Raw genomic sequence first — 23,088 nt, 5'->3', positions numbered from 1 at the left:
CCGCACTGATGTCCGCACAGTTCTTCAGAGTCCCCGTGAAAATCATCTGTTCGCAAAATTGGATAAGTGCTTGTTTGAAAAGTCCAGTCTGCCCTTTCTTGGGTACATCATTTCACAATGGGGATTCTCGATGGATCCCAAAAAACTGAAAGGAATCCAAGACTGGCCACAGACTGTGGGTCTTAAAGCACTACAACGATTTCTAGGATTCACGAATTATTACCGCCATTTTATTCCACATTACTCAATGCTGGCAGCAACTCTTACCGCATTGACCCGTAAGGGCCAAGATACTCAAAACTGGACTTTGGAAGCTATTACAGCCTTTCACGATCTCAAAGAGGCTTTCCTAGCTGGATCCTGTCTTCACCATCCAAACCCAAACCGCCCCTTTCTGGTCGAGGTGGATGCCTCTGCTATTGGGGTTAGGGCAGTCTTGAGCCAACATTCGGTTCCTCAGTCCTGTGCTCATTCTACTCTCGCAAGTTCTCTTCAGCGGAACAGAATTATAGCATTGGAGATCGCAAGTTATTCGTCATCAAGTTGGCTCTAGAAGAATGGTGCCTTGGATAGAGGGCGCTCAACACAAATTCACTGTATTCATGGATCACAAGAATCTGGAACATTTGAGCCATGCCCAGCGTCTTAATGCCCGTCAAGCTCAATGGGCCCTGTTCTTTTCTAGGTTTAACTTCAAGCTTCGCTATCATCCAGCTGGAAAAAATCTCTGGGCAGATGCCCTATCACGTTCCTTTGAACCAGAAGATACTCCAGAAGAACCTGGTCACATTATTGACCCAGCTTGTATTTGTCTGTCTGCCGCTCTCCCAGTTCCCACTGGGAAGACTGTTGTGCCCTGTCGACTCCGTGAAAGAGTCCTCTGGTGGGCACATGACTCTGTTTGCCGGTCACTCGGGGCGAGCACGAACTCTAGCACTGATCCAGCAGTTTTTCTGGTGGCCCACTATGGTCTCTGACGCTAAAGCGTACATAGATTCCTGCAATCTATGTACGCTATGCTATGTGCAATCTATGTACCAACCGGGGGCTTTTGTTGAGCGCAACACTTGCGCTCAACAAAAGCCCCCGGTTGGTCGACTATGGGGTCTATTCCAGACATTTCCAGCTCCTGAAGAACCATGGACACATCTTTCCACGGATTTCATCGTGGACTTGCCATCATCTAAGGGTCACACGGTCATATGGGTTACTATAGACAGATTCTCTAAAATGGCCCATTTTGTTCCACTACTGGGCCTACCATCTGCTCCCAAATTGGCATGCCTGTTCTTATTTTACATATTTCGACTACATGGCTTGCCCAAAGACATTGTCTCTGACAGGGGTCCACAATTTGTTGCCCAATACTGGCGCGCTCTCTGTAGTAAATTTGGCATCAACATCAGTTTAGCAACAGCGTACCATTCACAAGCCAATGGAGAAGCTGAGCGTATGAACCACTCCTTAAAGTCATTTCTCCGTGACTATATAAACGACCGTCAAGATAATTGGTCCAAATTCCTTCCTTGGGCGGAGTTTTCCCACAACTCCCATATTGCCGCTGCTACAGGTACGTCGCCCTTTTCCATTGTCTATGGGAAGCAACCACAACCACCACTGCCCACACAGTTATTGGTACCCTCTCCTGGTGTGCAAGCTATCGTTGATGCCCTCAAGGCACTCTGGAATCAGACAAACCTCCGCTTACGCCAAGTCTGCAGTTAGGCATCGATGCTAGGCTCCTGAGTTCCTTCCTGGCCAGAAAGTCCGGATGAGCACTTTATATTTTCGGCTTAAAATACCTTCCCAAAGATTTGCAACAAAGTTTATTTGACCTTTTCCATTCGTCATGTTGGACCAGTTACATACCAGCTTCGGTTGGCGCATACATTGGGAATACATAATACGTTTCATGTATCACTCCTGAAGCCAGTAGTCCTATCCTGGCCTTCATGAAAGGCTCCTGAACTGCCTCCGTTGGTTGCTGAGACCAACACTTCCTATAAGGTTCACAAAGTCCTTGATGTTCTCCGTAGAGGCCGCCAGTGGGAATACCTCCTTTCCTGGGAGGGTTACAGCCCCGAAAAAACTTTGTGGGAGCCAACTTGTAACATCCTGGATAAAACCCTCCTCCTTCAATTTCATCGTGCCCATCTGGGCAAACCCAGACCTCCAAGGGGAGGGGCATAAAGGGGGGTACTGTTATGCATGCCAGCTGTGTCAGACCCGTGGCTCAGCCCCCCTTACCTCTTTTAAGTAAATCCTGTGCCTGGTCCCTTAACCCTGGCAGCGGAAGGCCACTGGCTCCATCCTCGGGCTGCCGCTGGTGCTTCCGGCTCAGCTACAGATCCTGGTGCTTCCGGTTCAGCTACAGATCCTGGTGCTCCGTGTCAGGCCTCTCCGAGTGGCCCATGGAGAGATGCCGCTACTCAGCACCGCGCCCTTCCCTAGGTGCACGCACGCACATCACTATGTCTTAAGTAGGGCCCGCGGCGGGAACCGAGCCACAGCCCCAGATGATGACATCAGCGGAGCTCCGGTACTTAAGCCCGGGCTCCACTTCCTAGGATTGCCTTTGCAACAGGTCTCCTCACTGGTCGAGTACTTGTTGTCTCCTAGAGATTCTCCTCGTTCCTCATTCCTGATCCTCGCCGACTCCTGTTCCTGGTTTCCTCATTCCTGTGTCCCTAATCCTCAACCTAAGCTCAGATTGCCTTCTCGGACCTTGACCTCTGCTTTGCCTGACCACGCCGCTGACTCTCTCCAAGCCCGGATCTCTGCTTTGCCTGACCACACCGTTGCCTCTCTCCAAGCCTGTTTCTCTGCATTACCTGACTATTCCGTTGACTCTCTTCAAGCCCGGACCTCTGCTTTGCCTGACCACATTGTTGCCTATCTCCAGACCCAGTCCTCTGCATTGCCTGACTACTCTGTTAACTCTCTCCTCACCCAGACCTCAGCCTTGCTTGCCACTGCTTCCAGATTGCCACCAGCCCTGACTCCAGCTTGCTCTACGACGCCTCTTCAGTCTACATCCTGGACGTGGTTTATTCAGGCTTCGACCTGTTCTTGCTTGGGTACCCCCTGTCTGACTTTGGTTCTATTGGTGCCCAGGTCTCCAGGACTCCGCCTAGTCCCATACAGACTTCTTCTCTCCTCTGTTGCTGCCTCTGGGCTGACCTAGATCCTTCCATTGACGACGACATACGGAGGCCCACCTAAGTCCAGCTGGCCCCGGTACCCAAAGGCTCAACCTGCGGGGAACGAGGGCTGGTATTGGTGGAGTGCCGGCCGGCCTCCGTCAATCAGCCCACTTCACCTGCCGAAGGTGGGGACCCGTAGGATCCTTCCTACGGGTTGTGTCAACCCTACCTCAGCCCAAGGGTCCACCTCCGGCGCAACAGTCAGGGTGGCAGACCTGAAGAATGTGAAGCAATGTTATATAGAGGGCACCTTCAAGGTCAAGGTCCCTACTTCAGTCAAGCAGCCCTTGTGCTTCTTTAGAGGAGCAAGGTCACCTGGAAGGAGACCATCTCCTTGATGTGACAGAAAGTGATCCTGTAATTAGATCCTGCCCTTCAGGATCCTTCCTGTAATTAGATCCTTGCCTCATACACAAAACCACTCCAAATGGTTCAAAACGCAGCAGCCCGCCTACTAACAAACACCAGGAAAAGAGACCACATCTCCCCAGTCCTCCAAAACCTCCATTGGTTACCAATTCATTTCAGAGTCATTTACAAATCCATCACCTTGTTATACAAAATCATACACCAACATACCATAATCGACCTACAAATTCCTCCCCGTTTACACAAATCTACAAGACCGACCAGGGAAGCCTACAGAGGATGCCTCCTTGTTCCACCCACAAAAACTACTATTCACAGCACTTTGAGAGACCGAGCCCTTTCCACAGCAGGACCACCACTATGGAACTCCATTCCCCCAGATCTCAGAAATGAACCATGCCTCCTAACCTTTAGGAAAAGACTTAAAACATGGCTTTTCAGGCAAGCCTTCCCAAACTCCACCTAACACGCACCATCAACAATTTCTCTGCTTAGAAGATGTGTATATAGTGGACTCCTTATTTATGTTGTACACTTGTATATAATTATCCTCCTCTATCTCTTTTATTTCTTACAATCCCAGTTCATTAGCCCCTGTTAATTGTAACTGCTTCTCTTCTCCACGTTTATTTATGTTCTTGGTTATATTTTTGCACCCCTGTTTTCTGTAAACCGACATGATGAGAACGAGTTCTTGAATGCCGGTATAAAAAAACCTTAAATAAATAAATAAATAAATAAAAAATAAATAAGTGATGCTTTATCCTCTAGCACTGAGGATGTGTCTGCAAGGCCATGTGCCCAGGAGGAAAGGTTTAGGATTACTTTTGAAAGGGGTGATTCATGATTAAGAATGTAGCTAGCTGGGTGGCTAGGGCATTTGGATTAATTGGTAACTTGCCTGCCTAGTACAAAAATAGTGGAGCGCCTGCGCCAACTATGTAAGATTTTACAGAGTTCTGGGCAGGTGCCAACTATTGTGGTACATGTGGATACCAATGGCATAGGAAGGTACGGGTAGGAGGTTCTGGAGACTAAATTTAGGCTTTTAAGGAGAAAACTGAAATTTAGAACTTCCAGAGTTGCATACTCAGAAATAATCCTCATTCCATATGCAAGATCCCAGAGGAAGGCTGAGCTCTAGTCTCAATGCATTGATGAGACAATGGTACAGAGAAAAGGGTTTAGATTTGTTAGGAACTGGGGAACATTCTGGGGAAGGGGGAGTCTATTCTAATGGGATGGTCTCTACCTTAACCAGAGTGAAACCAAGCTGGTGATCCTAACTTTTTCTGTAAAAAGGAAATAGAGGAGCTTTAAAACTAGACCATGGGGAGCCAACAGTTGCTCAGACACATTATTCAGAGGGATGTATCTTCCAAAGAAGATACCATGGGGAGCCAACAGTTGCTCAGACACATTATTCAGAGGGATGTATCTTCCAAAGAAACTTGAAAAATAGAGAAGTTAGAATAAACAGTAGAGTTTGTGTTTAAGGCTGAATCAGTCCAGATGGATGCAGACAAAAAGCACCCAGATTTGAATTACTCTAAGTTGCCTGTAGCAGGTTATGAGTACAAAGTAAAATGAAAGTTCAAATAAAAAACATATGTTAAAATGTCTATACATGGGAGACTGAAAGAATAAGGAGTGTGAGAGAAAAGGCCCGGAGGCCTTACCGGGGATACTGACCACTGTACAAGGCCCTGATGGAGGTGATGTCATCAATGGGCGACACCTAAAGGGGCCTATAAAATTGGCCCTTTGCGGCGCATGCCGCCACTGACACGTTGCCAAAGCTGTGCGCGCCTAAGGGGCGTGCAGCTTTGTTCTAATTTTACCTCTGCGCTGACTCAACATGATGGACATTGAATAAGGTACTCTCTTCTAAACAATAATATTTTGAATACTTTCTTGCCTTTCAGCCTCCATGATAAGGTTAATCCAAGTAAGTAAGTGGAGCAATCGTCAGATGATTGGGGTCCAAGTTTCCTGTTAAAAAATTGTACTTTAATAACGGTAATGCCTCATACAGCCAGAAAAAGACGGGCAAAAGAACATGCTTGCCCTCGAGTCATTCCAGATCCCGTTTTGTCTGGCCCAATGGAGTCCCATGTTATTAGAATTGGGCAACAATCGGTGCATGAGCCGCATTTGGGAGGTACTCTTGCAAATGAGCAGAGTCTTTCCCCAGGCACTGACATCTTACTCTTGCCGATATTGAAGGAACTGCCGGCAAATCCAACATCGCAGAGAGGCCCAGAGGAGGAAGTGGCCACAGTGTCTGCCTAAGTTGCAGGCAAAGGGTATGGTCAGCCAGGGAACCCAACTCCGGGAGACCCCATCGATGTCGCCGCTGAGAAGGGCAGCGGTGAAATTTCCGGCAGCATAGCCCTGGGAGAGCGTGAGTTAACCAGGCAAAAGATTTCTACTCCAATAAGACAATACCTGATTTTCAAATGATTAAACCTATTAATGTAATGTTAGATTCACTCTGGGAGGCTATAGAGGGACTAGGGAAGTTTATTTCAGGGCAAATTGGCTCTTATTCTGAGAAATTACAGGATCATGAAGATCGTATTCAAATACTGGAAAAAACTAACAACTAGTTTGACCCGTCAGAAACTTGAAAATAAGAATTATGTGGAGTCCAGTAAAAATGTACAAGATATTTTAGTTAAAGATAATTTGAATCTACAGGTTAAATTAGAAAACACAGAGAACATCTTAAAAGGGAAAAATTTACGATTTGAAAATTTCCCACAATTACCTCTTATATCCCCTAAAGAGATGTATAAAATATATTTAAGAGAAATCTTGAAAGTACCAGAAGAGAATATACCACCAGTTACTCGGGTTTTTTTATATACCTTATAAAGATCAGAATAATGGTATTATAAGAGATGTGAGCGGAGAGGTTAAGGGAGATCAAGGGAAAATAGTCCCTAGGTTAAACATAACAGAAATGCTTGAGACATCAGATTCAGTGCAGGCCAAACTGACCACGATGATTGTTATGTTTGTATTACAGCCCGATAGAGATTGGGTCCTAAATTTATTTTTTTTAAAATAGAATGCAGACCTTTTTAAGCCTGCAGATAAGAATTTTTTCTGATGCCTCAAAAACAACCCAAAAGAAAAGAAAGCAATTTCTACTTCTTAGACCTTTAGCTTTACAATTGGGGGCAACATTTCAATTAAAATTTCCTTGTCGATGTTTGATTTCTTATAAAGGTACTAAATAATTGTTCTTCATACCCTCTTAACTCACTCAATTCTTAGGTAAAAAGAAAGAAGAACAGGATAGTGAGAAAAGAGACACCTAGAGCCTGGTATATAAACGTCTCCAATATAAGGTTATGTCTTCCATCAGAATAAAGAAAGCCTAACTATTAGTAGTAATAAATGGTTCCTAATTATTACCTATATTACATTATATTATATTATATAATTTAAATTTGGATTTCCCTTTTTATTTAGGATTTAATTTGAAGCTGTTGATCTGTTTTTCCTTTCTGTTTTCTTAAGATAAAGTTGTACATTTTTCTTTTGATGTGATTATAGACTTCAAAATTCTATATCAAGTGATATTTTTCTTGATTGTAAAATTGAATAATGAATAAATAAAAAATTTAAAAAAATGTCTATACATGAATTCCATAAGTCGGAACAGTTACAAGTGAATTTTCAAAGGAGTTATGCATGTACATCTAACATATTATTGTTGCAATTTTCAAAAGCCATTTACCCGTGTTAAGTACATTTAATGCATGTTAAACCTATTGACAAATGACAATTAAATGACATATATTGTAGAAAATTTCAAAAGCCCACTAACAAGGGTAAAGTGTATTTCTACATGTAAAACCCAATTTTAAGTGTGTAAATGCTTTTGAATTTCATACCCTAAGATTGATAAATTAGAATCTATGGCATTGTACATGATATAAAATTCTCAAGGAGCACCAAATTGCTTTGGAGGAATTCCTAAAGATCAATTGAATACCACAATGCAAATCCTCCGTCATAAATTATTTATGAAAAAAGTTTTTTTTGTGTGTTTGACTACTTATTCACCTTCTGGATCCCAAACTCTAGGTAAACAATTTAAACAACCTTCTCAATGAATTCAAAAATAATATGTGTTCAAGAAAAGATAAGAAAAAATATTTAAGGTGGAGGAAGGAACGTTTCATATATTGTTGTCATGAATCCCCACCAGGGGTAATATGACTCTAAATTATAATCATAAACGGACCTCCTCCATCCGATGTTATTTCTAAATGTGATGAACACCAAGTGTTAACATTTGAAGTGTATATATTCAAAATATTTTTCACTGTTACTAAGGTGGAAAAAACTTTCCTCCAACGACTCTAAAGCAACAATTGTAAATGTCCCGGCAAAATGATGATGAATCCCGGCGAGGGTATTAATAGATGATATTAATCATGTTGATAATTATGATCAACCCCAAAGGCATAAGAAATTTTCACTAGGCTTAACACATAAGCTCTTTCAACATCCCGACATCTGATATCCATGATAGGTCACCGACTCAGCCGCGTTTCAGGTCCGTCCAAGGACCTTTCATCAGGGGTTTCAACCTCCTTCCACGTTTAGTCAGCAAATGTTGAATAGTTGCCTGCACAGGTCTCACGCATAGATCTCAATGAACTCTATCCGGGTTTAACAACGCTGAAGTTCAACAGATTAGCCTTTTTAAACTTGGCGAAATGATAGCCACGTAACCAATCCGTGTTAAGTTGTGATGTAACAACGTACAGATCTAAAACAGCCAATGAAAAACAAACACACTGCTTTCAATGCTAGCTCGCTAGGTGTACTTAAACGCCATGAATTACAATATAGAATTCCAATCGAGCAATTCATTCATGCCTTGCGGGGCTTGCGATTTTAATGTAAAAATCCAAAAGGCCTCCCGTTTATTCAAAAGCCTGATCCGATCACCCCCGCGGGGGGAAATCAGCACCTGATCAAGAATGGTCCATTTCAAATCAGTAAAAGCGTGGCTCTGTTGAACGCAATGCAGAACGATAGGAGCTGTCAGTGTCTCTGTATTCAATTTTGACTTGTGTTCATTTAGGCGTATCCTGATTTTTCTAGTAGTTCTTCCAATGTATATCTTTGGACAGGTACACATGATAACGTATACAACGAATTCTGAATCACAAGTGGTATGAGATTTCCGAACAACTTTATTCCCAGAAAGGGGTTCAGTCCATATTGCACCTTCAATACTGTTTTGACAGTGAGAACAATGTCCGCACTGTTTATGGCTGCCACTAGGCTTATCAAATCGATGGTCTGTGACAGCATGAATAAGCTTATCACGAATATTGGAGCCTCGCGTGGTGACAATTGAAGGAGGTTCTTTGAAGGTTTCGTGTAACGCCAACACTGGCCAGTGTTGGCGGATTGAAGACGCAATAACTGAAGTAGCAACAGATTGATTCAATACGCAAACTAATGCAGGATCTTGCTTCGTTGGCTTATAAGTAAGCAATGATGATCTATCAGAATATTTGGCCCGTTTATAAGCCCGTTGTATAACGGACTTAGGATATCCACGTTCCAAAAACCTCTCGCACAAAAATTGAGCTTGTATTTCAAATTCACTGAAATCAGAACAGATACGTTTAAGTCTAAAAAACTGACTGACAGGTAAGCCACGCTTGAAAGACGGTGGATGATGGCTGTGATATTTCAAAAGATTATTTTTATCAGTAGGTTTACGATATATAGTAGTACTGAAATGTCCGTTATTCAAAATTACCAATACATCCAAAAACAGAATTTGATGGGTTGACTGTTGTTTGGTGAACTGAAGATTTGGATCTTGTAAGTTTATTCAGTCAAAAAAAGCTGTCAATCTTTCTTCAGTACTCTTCCATACAAAAAGTATATCGTCAATATATCGCACCCATATAACAATCTCTTGCCACCATTCGGACCCGTAGATAACAGTATTTTCAAAATGGGGAGACATATATATTAGCAGTGGTGGGAGCTAGAGGGGAGCCCATTGGAATACCATGAACCTGGGAAAACAATTGACCATTGAACATAAAGTAATTATTGTACAATACAACCTCCAAGAGTTGTAAAATCACAGAATTTGGAATTCTCTGATGCGATAACCTGTGTGATAAACATTGTTGAATGACTTGAAAAGCTTGTAATTGAGGGATATTGGTATATAAGGCGCTAATATCCATCATTACCAATATATGTTGTGTGTGATCAGCTAAAGAAATATTTTGCAATTTTTGAAGCAAATGAATAGTATCTTTAATGTACGAAGTTGATGATATTGCATAAGGTTGTAAAAGTTTATCCAACAAAATTGCTGGAGCCTCTAACACCAAATCATTAAGTGATACAATCGGACGTATGGGAGGGTTTTTTAGATCTTTATGAATTTTAGGCAATGAGTATATTACAGGTAGCCTTGGATTTTCCGTAATGAGAATTTTTTTTTCTTTTTCGGTAAGCCCCAGCGAATGATCTACAATATCCTGTAATAACTGAGCTAGTGCTTGCCTAGGATCACTCAACAATTTCTTGTAATAGGTTGTATTGTTTAAGTGTTGATACATAGCCTGATCGTATGTCGTTTTGTCCTGCAGGACTACACCTCCCCCCTTGTCCGCTGGCTTAATAATTAGCTCAGAATTTTGTTCAAGATCGGATGGAGGAGGTCCGTTTATGATTATAATTTAGAGTCATATTACCCCTGGTGGGGATTCATGACAACAGTATATGAAACGTTCCTCCACCTTAAATATTTTTTCTTATCTTTTCTTGAACACATATTATTTTTGAATTCATTGAGAAGGTTGTTTAAATTGTTTTCCCAGAGTTTGCAATCCAGAAGGTGAATAAGTAGTCACAAACACAAAAAAAAATATTTTCGTCATAAATAATTTATGACGGAGGATTTGCATTGTGGTATTCAATTGTACATGATATAGACATTATAGGTATTTCAGAGATGGTGGAAGGAGGTTAACCAATGTGACACTGTGATACCAGGGTATAAATTATATTGATATGATTGAGCAGATTGAACTGATGGAAGGGCAGCATTATATGTAAAAGATAGTATAGAGTCAAGAATGATAAAAATAAGCAATCCAGAAGGACTGCAGGAAAAAAAAATTGCAATCCTTCAGGATTGCAATTTCCATGTCAGATAGCAGTGCATGCAATTTCCATGTCAGATAGCAGTGCATGTATACTATCAGTCAGCTGGCCAAAATGAAGAAACAAATTGTGAAATGCTAATTGAAATTTAAATAGGAAATACATTTGGCAACATAATAATAATGAGAGATTTCAATTACGTCCGCACTGATTGGGTCAGTGCTTCATCAAGACATGCTAGAGAGGTTAAGTTTCTAGATGAAATAAATGACTGTTTATGGATCAGCTGGTCCTAGAATTGAAGAGAGGGTCAGCTACTTTAGATCTAATCCTCAGTGGAATGCACAATCTAGTGCAAGGAGTTACTGTGGTGCGGCTGCTAAGTAATAGGGATCATAATACAATGAAATCTGGCATAATCACTGGAGGGTGGAAAGTAAGTAAAACTACTACAGTAGCATATAACTTTAAAAAGGGAGACTATGATAGAATGAAGAAATTAGAAAAAAAAAAAGGAACAGTTGCAAGGGTTAAGTTTGCAAGAGGCATAGACATTGTTTAAAAATACCATTTTGAAGCGAATATAAAATGTATTCCATGCATTAAAATAGGGTGAAGGAAGACTAAACAATTGCTATCATGAGTTAATGGGGAGATAAAGATAAAAGGGCATCGTTCACAAAATGGAAAGCTTTGGGCTTCCCTACCCCATACCCTAACCTCTCTTCCCTTTCCCCTATCCCTATCCTAAGCCCCCCCCCCCACCCCATTTTTTAAATTTACTTTTTGTTCCTGCAAAGGAGCTGGAGCCAGCAGGGTACGATCTCTCGGCACAGTGGCAAATGGCCACTGTACCAGGCGCCTCTAGCCCCGCCCCACCCCAGAACCGCCCCTCTGCCGAGGCCCGGCTCTTGTGCGCGTAACAGGGGTTTTGCGCGCGGCCAGGCCTCTTTTAAAATGTGTGCGGCATGCACAAGGCCCGGCCACGCGCGTAACCCCTGTGTTTTACGGTGCGGGCCATTAAAAATCCGTCCGTATGATTTTCAGCCAGCAATGTAAAGATGTAGGAAACGGCATATTTCCAACCCACAAAATTGAAGTTTAGGATTCTTCAGCTTGGTAAAGACATGGCTGAGGGGAGATATGATAGTAGTCTATAAAATAATGAGTGGAGTAGAACAGGTAAACCCAAATTGGTTGTTTAATTTTTAAAGTACAAAGACTAGGGGACATTCAGTGAATTTGCTATGTGATTCATTTAGGAGAAATAGGAGAAAATATTTTTTTTACTCAATGAATTATTAAACTCTGAAATTTATCGCCAGAGGATATGGTCAATAAGCTGCTAGTGTACCTGGGTATAAAAAACGTTTCGACAAATTCCTCATGTTTATACCCTACATCCGCCAGACACTCAGAGGGAGTTATTTTAAGTTACTTAAAAGGCATTTTAGATCCTAATGATTTTCGTTTGATTGCCCAAGCTTTCATAATTACAATTATTGATTATTGCAACTCACTATTCTCTAGTCACCCTGCTTCCTCCATCAAGGCTTTACAGGTCCAACAAAACTCTGCTGCCTGTCTGATTTTTTTGGGGGAGTGCATCAATGGAACCATGTGCCCCCTGTTATGCAGTCTTCATTGGCTACCTGTTAAACAATGACTACATTTTAAATCTCTGCTTTTAATTTTCAAAGTTATGAAATATGGTGGTCCATTTTATCTTAGTAACTTGTTGAAGTCTTATGAGCCCCCCAGACAACTGCGTTTCTACTTGAGGTCCCCTCCCTTAGGACCTCTTGGCTTGTGGAAACACGGAATTGTGCTTTCCATGTCAAGGGTCCATCACTATGGAATGCTCTACCTGAACCTCTATGAGCAATAGAAGAGTTAGTCAACTTTCGTAAGTAGTTGAAAGCTCTTTTATTTAAATTAGCTTTCCCAAATTCATAAGGGTAATAGGCTCCTGATGAACACAGTTTAGAAGTTTCTTATGTTACTTTTATTTTTTATTTTTGTGGTTGGTAAGTAATATTAAAATTGTTTTAATTGTTTTGAATGTTTTACTACTATATAATCCACTTAGCACAAAATTTCTGGTATTGGCGTAATATAAATATTTTTAATAAATAAATACGTTCCTGGAAGAAAAGTCCATAAACCATTATTAAGGTGACTTGGGGAAATCCATCGCTTAACCCTGGGAATAGCAGCATGGAATCTATCAGCCTTTTGGTATCCTGCCAGATACTTGTGATCTGAATTGGCTACTGTTGAAAACAGGATACTGGGTTTGATGGACCCAGCATGGCAAATCTTATGTTCTTATGGTGGAGATTCTGAGCAACTAAAACAAATAACTTTGACATTGAAGGATGTAATAGATCAAACTGAAAAACATAAGAGTATCAAATCACTGTAGCTTACTCTTCCAGCACTTGTCTTATTAAAACAGCACTGGAAGCGCCCGCAACAAATGAGAGGTTACTTCACTCCTGGCAGTGTTTCTTGTGTTCTGGGGTAGTTGGGTAGTAGGGTATTTTGAGTGTGGGTGGGAAGGGGGGGGGGGTGGCAGGGAGGCTTGTATGTAAAAGTCACAAAATGGGAAAGGAGGGAGCAGGAATAATCTGCAACTAGCACCCCCTCCCCCCCCGAAAATTACAGTCTTTTATGGAGGTTTTTTTGAGGGGTTGGTATTTCTAGGGACAGCAGGGCCAATGTAAACCTACTGAGGAGGGCTCTTTGAATTGGGCTGCTTGCCCTCAAAGGTATTTTTTTCTTTTTAAAGGTTTTACTAAGCTATTATTTGGATATATTTGAAGATATTCAATTAAGTAGCAAGTTATCAAACCACACCAGGCCAGATACTTTAGACTTCCTTTAAAGCAGGTCTAAAGTTATCTGGCTAATTTAGGCCTAGATTCTTACCATGATAAAAAAAAGGGGCATGGTTAGGCTAATTTTCCTGGTACCACATCATGTAGGTATTTTACTGCAACATGTGTTAAATTTATTGCACCTCTGTTATTTTCACATTGCATTATGTTTTGGGCTGCTGGCAAAAGAGAGAGAGAGCCTCTAATGAGGCTCACAAAAAAGTTAACTATTTATACCACTATAAGAGAGGGCACTAGTAAATTGGGGTGAGGTTTGTGGGGCGAGTTTGGTTTTGGGGGGCAGTTTTACGTGCACAGTCATACCTAAGAATAACATAGTTACCATCAGTGAAGATTTAATATGATTTGGAGTGATGAAATGTGAAAGAAGAGTGGATTTGTTCCATGTTCTCTCTACTTAGCTTGATTGAATTTAGGTAGTGAGTGCATCAAGCAAGGTAGAAGGAACATGGTATAAATCTTCACTGATGGTAACTGTGCTGTTTGTATGTATGTCTGGTCATGTAAAACTGCCCCCCAAAACCCAACTCACCCCCCGAAACCTCACTCCAAGTTAATAATGCCCCCTCTTATAGTGGTATAAAAAGTTCAGTTATAAGTGAGCCTCCACAGAGGCTCTCTCTCTCTCCCCCCCTCTCCCTTCCTAAACCACAATTTGTGCTAAAAAGGTTTTTGGCCAGTAACACACAGCTAACACAGGCACAACGCACAGGAAAAATGTGTAACTATTTCCAGTGTTAAAGCTTGTGTTGCTGTGCATTATATTAAAGACAAATGCTTGAAGAAGCCAGCTAACTTATTAAACAGTCAAACATTATTACCCTACTAATCATTACTAAGGGCAGTAGGAATTCCCTGTGTCTAGAATTTCTGGTAGGTTACTAAATATTTACATTTACAATTTAGACCTAATTCTTAGTGGAACACAGGATTTGATACAAGAGGTAATGGTGGTGGGACCACACAGCAACAGTGATCTCAGTGTGATCAAATTTAACATAATTAGTCTAGTAATCTATAGTTCTAACATTACATTTTCAAAAGGGAGCCTTTGATAAAATGAGGAAAATGGTTAGAAAAAACTTGAAACGTGCAGTTACAGAGGTTAAAAATTTACAAAAAGTGTGATCTTTGTTGACAAATACCATATTGGAAGATCAGTCCAGATGTATTCCACACATTAACATAAGGAAGGCCAAACGATTGCTGGCATGTTTAAAAGGTGAAGCAAAATAGGTTATTTTAGCCAAAGAACTTCTTTCAAAAATTGAAAATAGGATCCATCTGAAGAAAATAGTAAAATGCATAATCATTGGCAAGTTAGATGTGCAATACTGATTAAGCAGGCTAAAAGAGAATTTGAAAAGAAGCTGGCCATAGAAGCAAAACCTCATAATAACATTTTTTAAAAATATATCCAAAGCAGAAAGTCTGTTATGGGGTCAGATGATCGATGAGTTAAAGGTGCATTTGGGGAAGGTAAAGCCATTGCAAAAAGACTAAATAAATTAATTGCTTCTATGTTTATTGAATAGGATGTTGGGGAGATACCCATACTGGAAACTGTATTCAATGGTGAAGATTCAGAAAAATTGAAACAAACCACGGTAAAGCTGAAAGATGTAATAAGGCAGCTTGACAAATTGTCCGGACCAGATGGTATATACCGCAGAGTTCTGAAAGAGCTCAAACAAGAAATTTTTGTTCTGTTAAGATTCATTTGTAATCTATCAGTACCCAAAGACTGGAGGGTTGCTAAAGTAACCCCAATCTTTAAAAAGGGCTCCAGGGGTGACCAGGAAACTATAGATTGTTCAGTCTGACTTCAGTGCTGGGAAAAATTGTAGAAACTATTCTAAAGAACAAAATCACAGAACATATAGAAAAACAAGGTTTAATGTGAGATAGCCAGCATAGATTTACACAAAGGAAACCTTGCTTCACCAATCTACTTCATTTTTTTAAAGGGTTAATAAACATGTGGGTAATAGTGACCCAGTGTTATAGTGTATTTGGATTTTCAGAAAGAGTTTTACAAGGTGCCCCATAATGGACACCTGAGAAAATTAAGAGGTCACTGGATAGGAGATAATGTCCTATTATGGATTGCAAACTGGTTAAAAGTTAGGAAACAGGGAGTAGGACTAAATAGTTTTCTCAGTGGAGAAGGGTAAACAGTGGTGTACCTAAGGGATCTGTACTAGAATTTCTGCTTTTTAATACATTTATAAACAATCTGAAAAGTGAATGACAAGTGAGTTAATATAATTTGCAGATGACACAAAATTATTCCGAGTTGTTAAATCATAAGCAGATTGTGAAAAATTACAGGAGGTTCTTGTGAGACTGGAAGAATGAGCATTCAAATATCAGATAAAATTTTATGTGGAAAAGTGCAAGGTGATGCATATGGGGGTAACTCCATATTAGGAGTTACCATCCAGGGAAAGGATCTGGGCATCATAGTGGAGAGAGAACATAGTAGAAATTTCATCTTTGTGAGACTCTCCTTACTCCAAAAGAAATCAAATCTTCACCAAGGTGTACTGTGCTGTTTGTACGTCTCACTCTGCATGATAAATTGGCCCCTAAACCCTAAACCACCACCAACGCATCACCTCGAGTGATGCGTTGGTGGTGGTTTAGGGTTGTGGTGGTGAATAATCAAAGGGTTGTGGTGGTGAATAATCAAAGGGTTGTGGTGGTGTCTAATTCGTAATGGTTCATGGGCACTGAAAAATGAATGGAATTTTTCCGAAATTTCAGAAAAATTCATAGTTCGTGATGTTAGCACACACTAACACGAAAATCGGGACCCAAGAAAAAAAAATACTATAAAAACAATATTTCCCATAGGGGCCCGAAAACGAAGCTTGAACTGATAGAGGTTAACAATGCACATTTCTAAATTGCAAAGTGCTATGTTACTGCCCCATGCAGTAATTCTAAATACCCCCCCTTTTTGTTATACATGCATTATCACATTTTGATGAATCTAGGGGTAAGTTAGCCAGATAATGTAGACCTGTTTCAGAGCAGGCCTAAAGTTATCTGTCTTGTATAACCCGATATCCAGTTAACTGGATATCTTAACTAGCATTAATCATGCCTCTGTTTTGCCTCATTGGCTATAATACTGCTACTGTACAAAGATTCAAAACATATCTGGTTAAGTGGCGATCGTAAAAAATAAACACAATTGAGGGCCTTCTGGGCTGATGTGACCCTCCACATAAAAGTAAAAACCCCTCACTCCGCTAGCAAGAACCCCCCAACTCCTGAAATAAAAAAATAAAAATACATTGGAGCTGGCTGAGGCCAGCACTCTAGCCCCTCCCCCACACTAAACATGCAATCAATTTGGGCTTCTTGGCCTCCCCAAACAAGCCCCCCCCCAATCCACTACCTTTCCACCCATCCAGTTTCTTAATCGTGGCTCCCTTATCTCCTTGGTATCACAGCAGGGCCAGGCACGTCCAGCTCCAAAATATGATTTATTTTTTAATTTTAGAGGTTTGGAGGAATTCTGACTAACGTGGGTGGGGATGTCACATCTGCCTGAGAGACGCACAATTATATTTTTTCCTTTTTTCTAAGGATCACTACTAATCCAGATATCTTTTGAAGATGTCCAGTTAAGTGGCAGGTTATTTGGCCTCACAAGGCCAGATAATTTTAGGAATAACCATATATTATTCAAACACTTGCTCGTTTGAGTTAAATGTATCCTGCTACATTTAGTCAGATAACTCTATGCTTATCCCACTGAATATATGGGATAAGCTAACTAGTTAACTTCAGTCGGGTAGTTTATACACTACCCAGCCTATTGAATTTGACCCCCACAAAGATTAGGGGTACACTCCATGAAGTTAGTAAGTAGCGCAATCAAAACAAATTAGATATTTTTTTTTCACTCAGCACAGTTAAGCTCTGGAATTCATTACCGGAAAATGTGTTTAAGGAAGTTAATGTAACCGGGTTTAAAAAAAGTTTGGACAAGTTCTTGCAGGAGAAGTCCATAAACTGTTATTAATCAAATAGACTTAAGGGTAGATTTTCAAACAAGCACGTGTGCATCCATGTGCATGCAGTTCCCAATGCACACACATGGACGTGGCAATTTTATAACATGTGATCATCTCTGCACACTTTATAAAATATGATTCCCGCGTGCACATGCATGCCAGATTTTAATATCCACATGCGTGTGTGCTGGCAGGTGGCACATGCAACGGGGAGGATTTTTAAAAAGAACATGCGGCGACATGAGTAGGCCTTTCCCAGTTCGCTCCAATTAAGGATCGGACTGGAAGGGAACTTTCCTATACCCCAAACTACCCTTCCTACCTTTTCCCCTCTCCTCTCCTCTCCGATACTTAACCCCTGCCTATCTAGCCTAATTTGTTTTTGTTTTTCAACTTACTTCATCTTAGGAGTTGAAGTAAGTTGCGCACACCGGCCGGCTACTGGCATGAGAGTCACCAGGACAGAGCAAAAAGGTGCTGTCCTAGCCAGCCCCTGCCCTGTCCCCTAGCCCACCCAGACCCCACGCCTGCCTGCCCGTTTTTGATGGCCTGGCACTTCTGCCCATACCAGGAGATACGTGTGTGGTCGGTCCGTTTCTAAAATGCGCATATTTCAAGTTTTTTGCACGCGCGGCCTTTTGAAAATTTGGGCTACAGGGAATAGCCTCTACTTATGTTACAAGGAAAGCATCAAAGTTGTTCTTTCAAAAATAGATATTTTCTGACAAATATTTATACATTGTGGGGTAGATTTTATAAATTTACGCGAGCGCGAACAAAAGTACGCTGGATTTTATAAGATACGCGCGTAGCCGCGCGTATCTTATAAAATCCAGGGTCGGCGCGTGCAAGAGGGTGTACATTTGTGCAACTTGCGCTCGCCAAACCCGGCGCGCGCTGCCTGTTCCCTCCACCTCCCCTCACCTTCCCCTCCCTTCCCCTACCTAACCGACCCCTCCGGCCCTATCTATCCCCCTACCTTTATTGGCAGATTTACGCCTGCCGAAAGCAGGCGTAAATCAGGGCATGCCTCAGGGGCTGAATAATCAAAGAACAGTGTTCAGGTGATGGTCCGAATAAAATCAACAATGCATATTCATAACTCGTATCTGCACGAACAATGTTCGTCTCCTCTCAGTCAGATGTAACATGCCAGCGGGCTGCTGGCGCGCCATCACCCGACCCGGGGGCTGGTCCGGAGGCCTCGACCACGCCCCCGGGCCCGCGCCACGGCCCCAGTCCCACCCCGAACCGCCCCCTGACCCCCAGACACGCCCCCGGACATGCCACCTTCCGCTCCTTTTACAAAGCCCCGGGACTTACGCGCGTCTCGGGGCTATGCGTGCACCGGTGGCCTATGCAAAATAGGCGCACCGGCGTGCGAGTGCCCTGCACTCGTAAATCCAGCCGGATTTACGCGCACAGGCCTTTTAAAATCCGGCACTGTGTAAATAATTCACAGTCCAATGTTCATATGTCCTTGTTCCTTTTTCTATACACCAGTTTGTCCTACTTAATGTATACTACAATAAAAATGAACCTAAAAATTGGAGATGTTTCAATAACTTAAATAACAGCAAATTACCATGATATGAAATGAAGAGGAGAACATAGCAAACTGGAAAGTTAAAACATTGAAACTTTTCTCAAAATGTCTTTTTCACCTGCTTTTGTGCTATGTTATATTTTTCTAATCATCAGTCTCATTCAAATTTTTGATTGTTTTTTTTAAATTGTAAGTAAAAAGTCAAACTCTACTAGATATTGCATATAAAGATGGGGAAATTATATAGGCTTCACATAAGATGCTGCAATATTCTTTTATGCCATGCACAGCCCACTTGTATACTATTTAATGTATAAACATACATTAGTTGGCAAATATTTGCATGTACCACTTCTTTGGCTTGTTTCATGACATGGCTAAATATTTTACAAAGGTTAATCTGTGGCTTCAGCTATTTGTTAAGCATAATTAGTTTATAAGCTAAATCTGGCTATAAATGTATAATTAATATTATTTATAATTGTCCCATCTTATCTTATCCCGATAATCCCATTTTATTCCGAACCACCATTGCCCCTTCTGCAGTGTCTTTAATGGGGCAGACTTGATCCCCAGTCTCTCCTGCCCCACTGACTTCTTGTTCTGTAGTTGTACTGGTCGATCTTTGCTATTTTGTTGTATGGCTGCACAACATAATGGCACCAGCTGGCCATGAGGCCTCTCTCATTTTGTTTTACTGCCATATGCTTTTTGGTCATGAAACACTGACACTGGTTTCAGTGTTGGTCAGTGCTTTCTCAGGCAGAAGCAGGTGGGGCAGGAGTAACTGGTGCTCTACATGAAAGACTTTCGTGGAAAGGGAACGTGAGGGCCAAGGAGGCCCCAGTTCAGGTGCAGGATGAGGGGAGCCTAGAGAGAGGCCATTTCAGGTCCTTTTTTCTTTTTTTAATTTAATATTTATTTCATGTCAGCGGGAGAGAAGGCTTAAGTCAGCCGTCATAGTTGGTGATTCGATTATTAGGAATGTAGACAGCTGGGTGGCTGGTGGGCATGAGCATCACCTGGAAACATTCCTACTTGGTATGAAGGTAGAGGACCTCACGTGTCACCTAGACAGGATTTTAGACAGTGCTGGGGAGGAGCCGGCTGTCGTGGTACATGTGGGCACCAACGACATAGGAAAATATGAGAGGGTGGTTCTGGAAGCCAAATTTAGGCTCTTAGGTAGAAATCTAAAATTGAGAACCTCCAAGGTAGCATTCTCTGAAATGCTCCCTGCGCAGATCCCCAGAGGCAGGCAGAACTCCAGAATCTCAATGTGTGGATGAGACGATGGTGCAAGGATTCAGTTTTGTAAGGAACTGGGGAACCTTTAGTGAAAGGGTGAGTCTTTTCCGAAGGGATGGGCTCCACCTTAACCAGGGTGGAACCAGGCTGCTTGTGCTAACCTTTAAAAAGCAGATAGAGCAGCTTTTAAACTTGAACAAAGGGGAAAGCAGACAGTCGTTCAGCAGCACATGGTTCGGAGGGAGGTAACTTCAAAGGATACTAATGACGCATTAGAGTTAGGGCATCCCAACAGAGAGGTTACGCTAATAATAAAAGAAGTCCAAGTGCCTATAATTAAAAACTCACCTGAGAAAAAGGTTCCAATTTATCCCTTTCAATTAAAAAGCAGAATGAAAATACAAACAAAAAACACACTTTGAAATGTTTGTATGCTAATGCCAAAAGTCTAAGAAGTAAGATGGGAGAATTAGAATGTATAGCAGTGAATGATTACATAGACTTAATTGGCATCTCAGAGACATGGTGGAAGGAGGATAATCAATGGGACAGTGCTATACTGAGGTACAAATTATATCGCAATGACAGAGAGGAGCATCTGGGAGGCGGGGTAGTGCTTTATGTTCGGGATGGCATAGAGACCATCAGTATAAAGATCCTGCATGAGACTAAATGCACAATTCAATCTTTATGGGTAGAAATCCCTTGTGTGTCAGGGAAGACTATAGTGACAGGAGTATACTACCATCCACCCGGCGAAGATGGTGAGATGGACAGTGAAATGCTAAGAGAAATTAGGGAAGCTAATCAAATTGGTAGTGAAATAATAATGTGAGGATTTCAATTACCCCAATATTGACTGGGAAAATGTAACATCAGGACATGCTAGGTAGAGAAAGTTCCTGGATGGAATAAATGACAATTTTATGGAGCAATTGGTTCAGGAACTGAAGAGAGAGGGAGCAATTTTAGATCTATTTCTCAGTGGAGCTCAGAATTTTATGAGAGAGGTAACGGTGGTGGGGCCGCTTAGCAATAGAGATCATAATATGATCAAATTTGAATTAATGATGGGAAGAGAGACAGTAAGCAAATTCATGTCTCTAGTGCTAAACTTTCAAAAGGGAAACTTTGAAAGGGAAAAAACTGAAAGGAACATCTACAAAGGTAAAAAGTGTACAAGAGGTGTGGACATTGTTAAAAATATACCATCCTATAAGCACAGTCCAGATGTATTCCACACATTAAGAAAGGTGGAAGGAAGGCAAAACAATTACCGGCATGGTTAAAAGGGGAGGTGAAAGAGGTTATTTTAGCCAAAAAATCTTCATTAAAAAACTGAAAGAAGGATCCAAGAGAAGAAAATAGGATAAAGCATAAGCGTTGGCAAGTTAAATGAAAGACATTGATAAGACAGGCTAAGACAGAATTTGAAAAGAAGTTGGCTATAGAGGCAAAAACTCACAGTAAAAACTTTTTAAAATATATCCAAAGCAGAAAGCCTGTGACGGAGTCAGTTGGACTGTTAGATGATCAAGGGGTTAAAGGGGCACATAGGGAAGATAAGGCCATTGCAGAAAGATTAAACCATTTCTTTGCTTCGGTGTTTACTAAAGAGGATGTTGGGGAGATACCCATTCTGGAGAAGATCTTAATGGGTAATGATTCAGATGGAATGAACCAAATCACAGTGAACCTAGAAGATGTGGTAGGCCTGATTGACAAACTGAAGAATAGTAAATCACCTGGACCTGTTGGTATACACCCCTGGGTTCAGAAGGAACTCAAAAATGAAATTTCAGATCTATTAGTAAAAATTTGTAACCTATCATTAAAATCATCCATTGTACCTGAAGACTGGAGGGTGGCTAATATAACCCAAATATTTAAAAAGGGCTCCAGGGGCGATCCAGGAAACTGCAGACCAGTTAGCTTGACTTCAGTGACAGGAAAAATAGTGGAAAGTGTTCTAAAGATCAAAATCACAGAACAAATAGAAAGACACGGTTTAATGGAACTAAGGGGGTCATTTACTAAAGGTTTTCTCCCATTCTGTGTCTATGGGAAAAATGTTTAGTAAATGACCCCCTAAGTCAGCTTGGCTTTACCCAAGGCAAGTCTTGCCTCACAAATCTGCTTCACTTTTTTGAAGGGGTTAATAAACATGTGGATAAAGGTGAACCAGTCAATGCAATCTATTAGAAGGCATTTGACAAAGTTCTTCAAGAGAGGCTTCTAAGAAAAGTAAAAAGTCATAGGGTAGGTAGCGATGTCCCTTCTTGGATTACAAACTGGTTAAAAGACAGATAACAGAGAGTAGGATTAAATGGACAATTTTCTCAGTGAAAAAGGGTATACAGTGGAGTGCCTCAAGGATCTGTACTAGAACTCGTGCTTTTCAATATATTTATAAATGATCTGGAAAGGAATATGACGAATGAGGAAATCACATGTGCAGATGATAAATCACAAGCAGATTGTGATAAATTGCAGAAGGACCTTATGAAACTGGAAAATTGGGCATCCAAATGGCAGATGAAATTTAATGTGGATAAGTACAAGATGTTGCATATAGGGAAAAATAACCTATGCTGTAGTGACAGAATGTTAGGTTCCATATTAGGAGC

The 23,088-nt window shown here is 41.2% G+C and overlaps 1 long non-coding RNA gene and 1 pseudogene across 1 annotated transcript in view; both read right to left on the bottom strand.

Moving 5' to 3' along the window:
* Window positions 1-23,088, bottom strand: part of LOC115088134 — a 79,825-nt gene that overhangs the window by 38,250 nt on the left and 18,487 nt on the right. The window lies entirely within an intron of this gene.
* On the bottom strand, window positions 16,666-16,793 carry LOC115088934 (annotated as a pseudogene).

Source organism: Rhinatrema bivittatum, chromosome 3, assembly GCF_901001135.1.
Source record: "Rhinatrema bivittatum chromosome 3, aRhiBiv1.1, whole genome shotgun sequence".
NCBI classification, from domain to species: domain Eukaryota; kingdom Metazoa; phylum Chordata; class Amphibia; order Gymnophiona; family Rhinatrematidae; genus Rhinatrema; species Rhinatrema bivittatum.
Note: the sequence above shows the minus strand (reverse complement) of the source record. Positions and strands in the feature narration are given on the sequence as shown.